Raw genomic sequence first — 12,335 nt, 5'->3', positions numbered from 1 at the left:
TTTATTAAGTGACATTCTGGGGTGCTAGCCAAATTAGGATTATTGCTTACCGATTGTGCATTTGTATGTTTAGTCCACTGCCAGTATGACAATGCTTCACAGAGAGCTCACACAAATATGCACGGAAGCGTTTGAAAGGAGCCACCCATCCGCTGTCATGAGATAAAAAAGGGAAGGGAAATTGGCTTACTGTCTTTATAAGCAAAATGTTTTACTTTATAGCGAAATTCACAATATTCACTATTCGTCAGCAAAGATATTGCGATATTATCTCTAATATTCTGTTATATATTGCCCAGCCCTTGTTGCTTCATTTAGTTTTTTTGCAGACCACCACGGAGATCATCAGAAGGTTTTATTAATTGCCTGATTACATAAGCAGAAACAACTGTGTTTTTGACTCCTGCTGCAATTTGGTTTTAAGTTATTTTACAAGACATTTATCTCAGATTCATGCAAAAAAAATCTTTCTGATGTTCTTGCTATTAATATTTAAATTCCCTCCTCAAGATTCAAGATTTGTGTGTGTGTGTGTGTGTGTGTGTGTGTGTGTGGCGACAATCTCTTGCTCACACCAGACACATTCCTTTGACTGTGTTTTGACTTTTTTAATTGTGCCCTTTCAGCTCTCAGATGGAGCTCAGTTGAGATTTCACTGCAGTTTTTGTAGCGCTGTAGCGTTTGATCACCCAAACAAGTCTTACACTTTTATATGTTCGTTACTTAGATTGTGTTTGATGGTTTCATTAAGGTAGCCAATTTTTCAGTCTGGAGTGAGGGATTTTTTTTCTGATTTGTTATGAGTAGTTTGATCTACTTTTAGTATATGCCTTGAGAAGATCACTCTCAATTTCCATAATTCTTTGCCTGAAGCTGCTTCATAGAAGTTGTGCCCGGGGTGTTTTTGGAAATGCATATTTCACTTCACATTTAGTTTAGTGTTTCGAAAATTGTGGAGAACATGAGGATCTGCTTTGCTGTTAGAACCACTGATCAGCGTGGTCATGTAGCTGGATGTTTTCTTTGGTGTGTTACTAAGGTACTCCAGTATATGTGTGTGTGGGTTTGAGTGCTATGTATATATGCATTTGTCATTTAGTCATTGTTCAGGAATGCACAGTGTGTCCTAAACTAGACTAATACCTGAAACCTGAAATCGTGGAGACCTGGAGATTCCTGTTGACACTGAGAGGAGTCAATATATGATGGGATTAATCATTGTGGACAAGGTTGATGATTGATAACTAATAAAATCAGGGGTGCTCATATGTGGTAAAAATAAATGATGCGCGCCAGAAAATGTGGGTAGAAGCGCTTTTGAGTACCAACATTTTTGGGGACGGACATGTTTACTTACGGGAGTAAAATCTTTCTCTATCTCTGGTTAGATAGCAATCATGATGATAAATGTTCATTAATTATTAGGGGTGCAATGGATCGCAGTTGATCCGTATGGTACGTCCATGCCCCCCCCCCCCCCCCCCCCCCCCACGGTTCGGTACGCATGTGATTCGTGGATTAACTGCTCAGTTTAACCATCACAGAGTAAAAATGTATCATTTGGACGTGTTTTTTCTTGCCAATTTACACATTCAAACGATTTTAAATGCGGAAGAAGAGGCATAAATCTGCTAGAGAAGCGCGTTTCAGACAGCCCTCGAACCCGAATTGTTTCCTCTTTTGCGTTTACTTGTGCTTGAATGGACACATACACACAAAATTATGTCAATACCCGTCTCGTGTGTGTCAGTATATTAGGTCCGTCCATTCGTCCTTAAAGTGACCGCAGCCTAATATTCTTGCTGTTTTCTGTGTCGTTAATGTTAATAAAATAAAAACATCATCATCTACCATGTTCGAGAGAAAAGAGGATGAGGAAAGCAGTCAGGAGGAAAGTGATGACGACAGCTTGTAGGAAAAGTTTGTTGCGTAGTGTAAGTACCTAGCATGATGCATTTTACGAGATGACTTTGGAAAGAAATATCATAGTGGAACTGGAAACTTGTCTTAAAGTGTTCCAACTACCGCACACACCAGGCCTGCACAGTAGGGGTGTGAAGTATTGACAAAAAGTTATATCTCGATATTTTGTCGATAACGATGATTAGGTGATATTTTGCTTCGTGTTACCGACCATGCTGATAACTAAACTTGGCAGGCTTAGGACTGCCGTGGACAGCTGACTCCTGAAGTTTTTGTTATTCTTCATATTTTATAAGTTTAAATTGATTTTTACCTTTTTATCTGCATTTTTACCTTAATAAAGGCAGTTTTTCTTTCCTAATAATGCATAATTTATTATGTCAAATTATTACATTTGAACTAGGGCTGCACGATATATTGTTTTAGCATTAATATCGCAACGTGCGCATTTGCAATAGTCACATGATTGCAGGATATGCAATGTCAAGTACAGGGGTCGTAGTTGATCCGTGATCCGTACGGGCCAGCTGCCCCCCGGTGTGGAACGCATGTAATTCAAGTTTAACCATCATAGCGTGAAAGTTTGTATGTAATGTAATGTATGCACTCTCTCTTGGCGTGTTTTTATTTAGTTTTCGAAAAGCGAGGGACATACTCAATTACCGGTATGTGAAATTGCACATCATTAAAACAACAATTACGATATTATCGTAGACAATATATTGCACACCCCTACTGCAAAGATGAAGAGAAAGTGGTTTCCTACAAGCCTTGCCTTTTGATATAGTCTCATTGGTCACCGCCACACTAGTCAAGCAGAGCCATAGTAAAAAAAATATTTGCTGGGTGGGGCCGTATGCAGTTTTCCTTTACGTTTATTAGAAAAAGGCAAGCACAGGAAGAAACCTGATCTTTCTTGTGACAACTTAATTATTTCTGGGAGTTCACTGTGGATCACCAGTCTGGGCTGCGTTTCCCAAAAGCATCGTAAGCCTAAGTTGATCGTAGAGACCATTGGTGGCAATTGTTCTACGATCAACTTAAGCTTACGATGCTTTTGGGAAACCCTGCCCTGATCAATTTCCAGACTGGTGAGTGCTTTAGTGTTTTGTATTTCATTTCATTAAAGTAAATTTGTTAAATCAAGATGAAAAATACAGGTTTGTTTTTAGGTATAAATTAAACTAAACTTAACTCCTTGTCAGATTTAATTTTTAATTGAATACATTATTGAAATCCAGTTTTGGAGATTATATATTCTATTCTATGCTATGCAATGAATACCTCTATTCTGTTCCGTTCTGTTGTAATACTGCTGATGTGAATTGGCACATGTCCTGCTAAGGCAGTTTTGCACACTGGACTCTAAAATGGTAAAATTGTCTTAAGTCTTCAAAGCCCTTGTAAGTGTGAATCACCACTGTGACTTATCTGCTTAAATTAGCTTATGTTGGTGATTCTGGTCTAGTGCCACTTCAGTGGTTTGGACTTGTTTGCATGTTTGCAATTGTGACCAAGTTCTGTAAACACTAGACTCGAGAACATCAGGGACATTTTGTTTGATTCTTCAAGAAGAGTTTGGGTCTAGTTTTTGTAATCCATGGGTTCCATGCAAAGCTTTGTTTACTGCATGTTTTTACCCCTGAAAATGCATGCTAAAGTTTGGTGTTTTTTTTGTTTCTTTTTTGCTGGCTTGCTTTCAAATCTGAATCATATGTCATGTAGATGAGAGAGAGAAACCAAAATGTAAAAACGCGCTGTGCTATGAAATTAAACCGAAAAAGCGGTTTCTTTTGTAGCATTACGACCCCTTCTCAATTTGCACGTTTATGTAAACCCAGCTTCATCACAGACGTTGCAGCAACAATAATTGGTGAGGAAATGATTTTGAATGTTTGATTGTAGAGTTCTAGTCTACATTCCCTCTCTTGCTGCAAAACACATCTTCTAATGGGAGCAATTCAGACCCAGACCCCTTTAGAGCTGTCCAGATCTCTGCTTTGTTTCACAATCACATGAATCATGAGGAAATTTGCTATTAAGAGCACGACTGCATCTGTGCCAGCCACAATCCCACACACTGTGACACTCAATAGTCTTTTTGTTCAGAGCAAATTGATGAACTGGCAGCTAGTAGTTTATAGGAATTTTTACTTACAAGTGTCCACCCCTGATATATATTTAGGACATGTAAAACTGGCTGGCCATCTTTTGGAGGCACATTCATTATAGGAAAGGGCATTTAATGGCTAGATGGAGAGTATTGCCTTTTAGCTTTTGCTTTGATTTTTGGTTGGCATTTGGCAAAGAAGGGTGAAGTCACCACGTAATTCTCAGTATTGAAGCAAGGGGCTTTATAGCATTAGCGCAGTCACTGTGGATCTCAAACTTCAAGCACACACACACACAATTGTAGACAACAATATTTGAAGGCCCCGCCTCACAATTTCTACCCAATAAAATATCTTGGGGCCCCGGCCCCCTGGTTGAGAACCATTGCATTAGCACAAATATGTTCTTTTGGTCAGGTTAACTGAAGAGAAGCTTGCTGAGTATTTTAGAGGTTTTTAAACTTGAAATGTTTATAGCTATCTGTTTAAAGATTAGCTGGTTTAATGGCATGGACATTTGTGGGTAACTCTGGCACCCCTCTGAAGTTCTGAGTTTGTTTGCATACTTGCATAGAGTATGTTTCTGACCTTATGACTTACACTTGGCACTAAACTGTTATTTGTTTGAATTTGTGGAAATAAGTTTTTAAGCAGTCGGCGACAGCGTTTATTTGATCAAATAAGTAAAATCAAGTATATTAAAGGGCAACCTAACCACGGAAGGTTAGAAAAGAGCAATACACCTTCAGATAGTGTGAATGTTGTTCAGGTGGAGCAAATGGATAGACTAGGCTATGATTAACACACTGGCTCACAGCCATTTGTAATGAAGCCACGAATTAAAATGAAAGTGTCACCTCAAAATGACTCCTCGGTGAGGTCTGAAAAAACAAATGCCTCATCAGTTCATTAAAACATAAAATTGGCTTTTATGGGCGTAATGTGGGAAGTGATGCAGATAACATGAAAGAAGTAGAGGCGAGGTCAAAGAGAAATGTTGGCAATGAGATTGAGTACAGGAAGATTTATAGTGGGAAATCTGACTAGAGAGGGATTGAAGAGAATACATCTCTGAAGAACAGGCCTGCTAAAAGACTGTTTCTGAAGAAACATGATTTGTGTTTTCCCCCTCTCATTTGAGCAAACAAGAAAGAGTTGAATCAGCAAGTGATTGATGTTTCCTCGTGCTGATGACTTAAAAACACCCTTGAACTGTCAATGATGAGTCTGATGTTATCTTGTTTGCATAGATATGAATAACCTGTGATATACAGATAAATTGTGGTTTTGTCACCTTCAGTGAAGCTGAAATGAAACCGGATGGTTGCTGTGATGACCTATTTTTTTTTTTACGAAGGTGTTATGTACACAAAATGGTAGCCTAAATTTTTCATAAATAACCTGCTTAATTTTTTAATCAAATCAGCTATCATATGGTTCATGGAATTTTTGTTAGTAATTTAATATATAAAATTAGATTTTTTACAAAAGGCATTAGAAAATTAGTTTAGCATGCTATGCATCTTTTCGCATTACTATAATAACACTAGAAAACAGAAAATATTGCTCAAGTAGATCATAATTGTAGAAATTTTGAAAAACACATTGATCATTCATGTCATATGACAATTGCAGGGTTTATTCTATACTTTGACAAACATTAGGTCGTGTGGTTTTATAGAGAATAACTGGCCAACTAGCTATATGATTTTCATGTCTTTCTTGCTAAGGTTTTAACTTTTTATGCTTGATGTCAAACATGTTTTTACTTGTTCTGAAACCACACTGCATAGCATCAACTTGAACTTACTGCCAGAGATCAGCAGTTCTGCAATGAACAGTGATCAATATTTCAAGAGCATTTTAATTAAGTTATAGACCCATTCGGTTGTAAAATTGCTTTAATTTAAAGTTCATCCACTTTTTTGTATTCTCTCTAATTGTATTTGTGCTAAACTGAATATTTCTTGATGGCAGCATGCTTTCCTAAATCTTTATTTCTGGGGGGTTTTGGCCTTGATATTTCAGATCGCTCTCTTCCCTGCACTTTCAGTTTTTAGTGTGTAGCTATTTCATGGATCATATGGTTGCAGAAATGTAGCATTGCCTTCCTCACTGTGAAGAAAGACTGATCTGCTCATGTTAATGGAAAACTGCCTCAGTGGAGCCGACCAAAGTCACATGGTCAGGCTGGAGGAAGCGTTTCGTCACGGGTCTGAGACTGCCACATTGAAACTTGCACACACAACAGGCGTTAAACTACAGCCATTTGTCTAAGTTTGCATGTTTATAGCCTGGTTCTGATCAGCACAGAAATTCTCAATTGATCGGTTAGCTCCCCTAGAGACAGCAGATTAAATGGGATTAATTTGTCACACGCGCCGTAATATGGTATAACAAATGAATGTCCAGCAGTGTTGTTTTACTTTGCACTGAACTGCATTTCCCTGTCCCAGCGCACATGTAGCTAACATTTCTCGGCATGGCTGACTCCGTCACACACAGTGTTTTGCCCTTTTATTCTTGCCCTTCCCAGGATGTTTGCAAATCAAGCATCCTGTCTTTTAACCCTGTGCGCTGTGGACGAGCAAGAGGCCTAAAAAGGCATGGACAAAGAGACTGGACACAGACCGACTTGATCAGCTGTAAATAAGTGTTGTATATTTCATCAGTGGCAGGAGGAATCCCATTCAGGAGAGAAATGTCCTCTGCCATCTGCCCCTTTCACAAAGACTTTCCCTCTTTCCCCTCCTCCAACTGTCTTTTCCTCCCTTTCCTCTCCCATTTCCTCTCCGTCTTCCTCGACTCTTTGCCCTCTGCCACAGCTTCTTTTCATACCTTTCCTCCCTTACTTTGACTGTCTGCATTATTCAGTCTGGCTTGGATTATTCCAGTCCATTTACATTTTACATTTTCCAGGATCCTTATCGCACACATGAATCTGTCGGCCTTTAACATCTGATCCTTATTAAACCGCATCAACGTACACATACTCCATATAATCGTCACTATGAGACTGAGCACCATTAGCCGTGGTAAAATGAGAAGAATGCACTGTTCCTTGACTCAGTCATATACCTTGTTTTCATCTTTAAGCCACGCATGTGTGCATGGACTGTTGGGTATCATTAACAATACATTAGTTTGTCAAAGGATATAGGCTACATTACACACATGCACCTTTACATTCTAGTCTACTGATAACCTTTTTTCTTCTTCTTTTTTCTAAACAAGACCATATGTTGGCCAAGCTGAGGATACGGGGAGAGCGGCGTTAGTCTGTTCTGTCATGTTGGTGGATGTTCAGAATGATGGATTGGTTTTAATGGTGGACATTGAACCCTGAGGACAAACTGCACAATGTGAGGTTCAGCCAGATCGTTTAGTTTCAGAAAGACAGAATAATTTTATATTAGCCCAGGTATACTAGGTCAGTCAGTGAAAAAATGTAGTGTCCACGATAAAGAACAGGAAAAATCCTTTAAAATCTAAATTAAAACACACATCCATGTATCATGTTCCTAGTAATGCCGTCTTTGTTGTTTTCATTTGGTTTTTGGAAAAACGTGAACAATTTTCAAGAAAAGTTTTGATTTAATGAATCTAAAATGTCATGTGGTGTAACCATCAAGAAAAAAGTACCGGTAATGTAATATGTGTTCACATCTTAATAAATACTTCTTCTTTTTTTCAAGATAAAAAGGTGATTGATTTATTTAATTTTTTTCAGAAATGATAAAATGGTCATCAGAGAAATGGTGAATTGAATTTCACTTTTAATGTCCCCCCAATAAATCAGCAGTCAAAATAGGAGCATAATATCATTTGACCCTGTTGTGGTCTCATATACTTTCTTGGACATTATGTTCAAACCAAGACAAAGTGTGTGGAAAACAAACTTTGTTTCCTTAAACAACAACAGTTATTGAAGTGATCTCATAGGCATCGTAGTTGTGAGCATATTAAATCCCTCCGCTATTATCATCCCACTTCATTAGATTTATCATTGATTCCTCTCCAGGCAAACGCTTCCTTGAGTAAGTGGCATAAGATAAAAGAGATTTGGGGTGCGTTTCAGTCCAATTTTTTTTCGAACTTCCGTTAGTCTCGTTTAGTCGGATGTGCGTTATTGCTTATGTTGCACGAGTGCCCACTACTGGCGGAATCCTTGAAATGTGTTTAAATGGAACACCTTAAGCCCGTGATCACTTGGAATCTGCTATAAAGTTTATTTATTATTGAAATATTTTTTCCCCCTTATGAATTTGTTTTATGCACCATTCTATAGACCTGTATGTAGGCTTGGGCTGTAAAAAAAAAAAAATATATATATATATATATATATATATATAATATATAAACAAATATTAATTATGAATATATTAATTAGGGATATAACAATATATTGTCACAATATATCGCAATACAATTAAAATGCAACCACAATATGTATCATGGATAGTGACAATCTGTACTGTGTAGTTCACCCAAAATGAAAATTATGTGTGAAGAAAAAAAATCAAGTTTACAGAGTTTTTGTGTCAGTTGTACTACATTAAACTATGTAATGTTGAATATAATGTATAATAATGCAATGGGGGGATATCTATGGGTCCTGATAATGCCTTATGTTACCAGTAAAAAGTGGCCTACATTATTTCGAATATACGTAGTCAGTGACAGAGTGCAAGCATTTTCATCTAAAATAATTCTGTATTTTCAGCTTCAGAATCATGAATATTTTTATTCTGGTGTCATCATTGTCCTGTGCATTGGGTTACCAGCACAAAGTCCAAGCCTATTCATTTACAATGTATGAATTGTAATGTATTCCCAAATTTAGCATTTTAATCAACAGTACATTTTTATTATTATTAACATTTACCATATGTCTTGGAGTATCGCAATAATAATGTATCATGATATTTATCGAATCGGGACCTGTATCGTTACACCCCTAATATTAATATACTTAAAAAAATACAGAAACGAAAATGATAACAGTACAATAAACTATAACTGTGTTAAAACAGTCAGCTTAAGGTAGCTACTAGCTACAATAATAAATGTAGTTAAATTTCAAAATAACTCCCAAAATCACACACTAGAGTTGTGTGGGGTGGGGGTAAATTTAGCACGACCTGCTGTGACGTCACAATCATGTTGCATTGTGGTCTATGGATCAGTCTGAAGTGTACATGTTGAGTAGACTTGCTCCCTTGGTCAAAATCGAGGGGTCGAGGTTCTGTCCAAATAAACTTCCCTCGTCCACTTGACGAAGTTGAACACATTTCAAAGTGGCGGTGGGGATTCCCCTGAGAGGAAGTGCTTAGGAAAGTTTGCGAGTTAAACGCAGCCTTGTGCTGCGTCCCAATCCCTATGGTCCCAATTCGCATACTATCCGTCCTAAATAGTATTCGAAAGTAGAATTAGTACGTCCCAAATTGTAGTATGTTGAAATGAGTGTTCCAAAGAGACCCGGATGGTCTACTATTTCCGGTCAGAATCTGAAGTGCAGATCGATGAACACTCTAACGGCTGATATCGCCCACAACCCATCGCGCGTTGGACGAGGATTCGGTTAGAACTACAAACACGAGTGAAAAGTGTTTTTAAAAAACTACAGACATGGAGGACGCGCGAGTCGGATATGTAGAGAGGTTTATATAAAGGTGTTTGAGTGATTAATTATCAGTATCTAACCTGACGAAAATGTATGTATTCAATGTTGTCTACATTATATTGCATCTGCAGCAGCATTGTGAACTTTTGTAAAGACACGTTTAGCCATTAACTTTTAAATGCATCTACATTCAAATTGCAAACATGAGGAGAGTCTCCGCATGAAAGACCCGCGATTGGCAGATGAACGTGCTACTACATTTCTATCCGGTAGGAAATTAAATCAGATTGAATGGAAGATTTTAACTGTGACAAGATGATTGACAGGGCAGTTTACTGACAGGATGCATGCGACAGATCTGTCCGTTAAAGATGACGAAGTAGTATGTCCCAAAACTTGCCTACTCTTTTGCTACACACTCAAAAGTATGTTCTGTTTCTTCACAAAAAGAGTACCGGTACATACTTTTAGGGCGTAGTATAAGTAGGCGAATTGGGATGCAGCCTTAGTCATGTTAAATATTCTTTCATTATTATGGATGGACTACTCTGCAGCTTTCTCCTTGCATCTCCCCCTGCTGTAAGGATGAGGAATAGCCATTGTGCAGTAACTGCTTGTATGAAATCCTGTGCTAGTTGGAGGATTTCAGTCATTTTTGTGCTGTAGGCAAACACTACATCTCCCTTCATTAAACCCACTGAAGTGAATGATTGTGTCCGTTTTCATGGACTCCCCCAGGGCAGTTTGCACAGTGATCGTTTCATTTTCTTATTTAATGAACGGTAGAAGTCTGATTAATTTTGAAAATGGAGAGACTTATGTACAGGAAAAGGACTGTTTGCATTTCATAGATTGCTGTGCTTTAACTGATACATTGACAAGTATGGTGATGTATGTATGCTCTATAGGCCTGCCCTCTGCACAGGATTGACTGTGTTGTTAATCATACTGTGAAATCACAAGTTCAGGCATAATCCTGTCTTGTCTCGCCAGTATTTCTTCCCTTTCTGCATGGTATGTGTCCTGTTGCTGCTTCTCTCTTGATTTTTCATCACCTTCTGTCTTTGTCCTACTTTTGCTTCCTGTTTTTCCTCCACATTTTAATGTCTTAATTTTTTTTGGAAGATAAAAAAGGTAATTGAGAGAGAAAGTTTACAATAACGAGTAGTCACATTATGAGATTTGAGAAGTCGCTGTTTCAGTAGTCACGTAACAAAATATATTGCCACAATATGTGATATAGAAATTCCAAATCGCAATTACCATTTTACTCGGAGGCAGAAATGGGCTTCCAATACAACCTTCTTCCCTATAGCTCTATTCAACTGACTTGTTCAGTGTTTTGCATGACTGAAATCTTGTTCTGGTTGATACATGGTTGCAGACCTGACCTCGAACTCATAATCTGCTCATGCAGGATTTTTAGTGTTTATTATTGTCGTTTCATGCCTTGTTGAATGAGATGATGAAGAGATTAACATCTTAATGCTTAACACCCCTTAAATGAGCACTTCCCACCAGTTCTCCCTTTCTCTCTCTCTCTATTTGGCTGCTTTTATTTAATAATTCTCTCTATTACATGCTTACATGCTACTCTATATGTAAGACCCTCTAACTCCCTGATCCATTAAATTCCTCTTGGGATACTAGCTTTGATCATGTTACTTGTGATTATTTTCACAAGAGGCCCCTGTAAGTATATGTGACAGGCTTGGCTGACCCCCAAATGAACCTTTTCCTGATGTCCCACCAAGTCAGTGAATTGACATCTGTCCCATCTGTTGTAATTCTTCCTATGAATGTCAGGACTGTTTTGTTATTGTGCATGGGTGAATTAGAGATTTTTATTATTATTTAATCATCTAATTTGATATTCAGTTGTGCAGTTAACTTAGAAATCTGTAGAAAAAAATCTTAAAAATGAATATAATTTTTTTTTTCATACTGTAGTACATACCTGTAGCATTTTAAAATAGTTGACTTTTTTATTGGCCTTAACATAATAATAATAACAAAACAAAAACAATGTTCACCTGTTGATGCCCTCAGAGATTGTTAACTGTTCTTTTCTTTAGCTAAATTTGTTTCACAATAAAGGTGTCCAAGTAATTTTCCGTTCCAGACGTAAAATATGAAGACACCATATGTTACCCATTTCTCAGACTAAATGTATTAACCACAGATGACCCCAGTATTATGCATGACCTTCAGATTTCATGCATATAGTAATGTGCGTGTACATTGTTGCTACAAAATGTGTTCACATAAACTTTTATTTTTTATTTAATTTTTTATTCTTTTTATTATGTAAACAGAAACCTATATCCTAGAGCTGCACGATTAGGCTAATCATTAAAAGATTGCGATTCAAAATCCCACACTTTTATTTCTAAATGACAACGATTCGGATAGTCTATTAAACCTTTGATAAAATCATACCGGAACATTCAAATCTATGTTCATGCTGCTGCTGACACAGAGAGAGCAGTTGTCATGGTCGTCTTTTCAGCTACATAGTATCGTTATTTCTGTCATGCAATAATTATATTTATCTACGGTAAATTTAAATAAATTCTTCTACGGTAGCGGTCAAAATAGAATAGATCCTGCTTCAAATAACGATTGTATCTATTACATTGTTGCACCAGTCCAGTAGGTAGTGACAAGTGACTTAAAAA

At 37.5% G+C, this 12,335-nt stretch overlaps 1 protein-coding gene across 3 annotated transcripts in view; it reads left to right on the top strand.

The window, feature by feature from the left end:
• The window catches only part of ccdc102a (coiled-coil domain containing 102A), a 159,959-nt gene that overhangs the window by 108,928 nt on the left and 38,696 nt on the right, over positions 1-12,335 (top strand). The window contains exon 1 of one of the 3 annotated variants that reach the window (XM_079605020.1): positions 9,688-9,706. The exons of the other annotated variants lie outside the window; for them this stretch is intronic. The gene's annotated coding sequence lies outside the window, so the exon portion shown is untranslated. Of the gene's footprint in view, positions 1-9,687; positions 9,707-12,335 lie in introns of those variants that run through there. 3 annotated transcript variants of the gene reach the window in all.

The sequence above is a fragment of the Phoxinus phoxinus genome, assembly GCF_949152265.1.
Source record: "Phoxinus phoxinus genome assembly, chromosome: 2".
NCBI lineage: Eukaryota > Metazoa > Chordata > Actinopteri > Cypriniformes > Leuciscidae > Phoxinus > Phoxinus phoxinus.
Note: the sequence above shows the minus strand (reverse complement) of the source record. Positions and strands in the feature narration are given on the sequence as shown.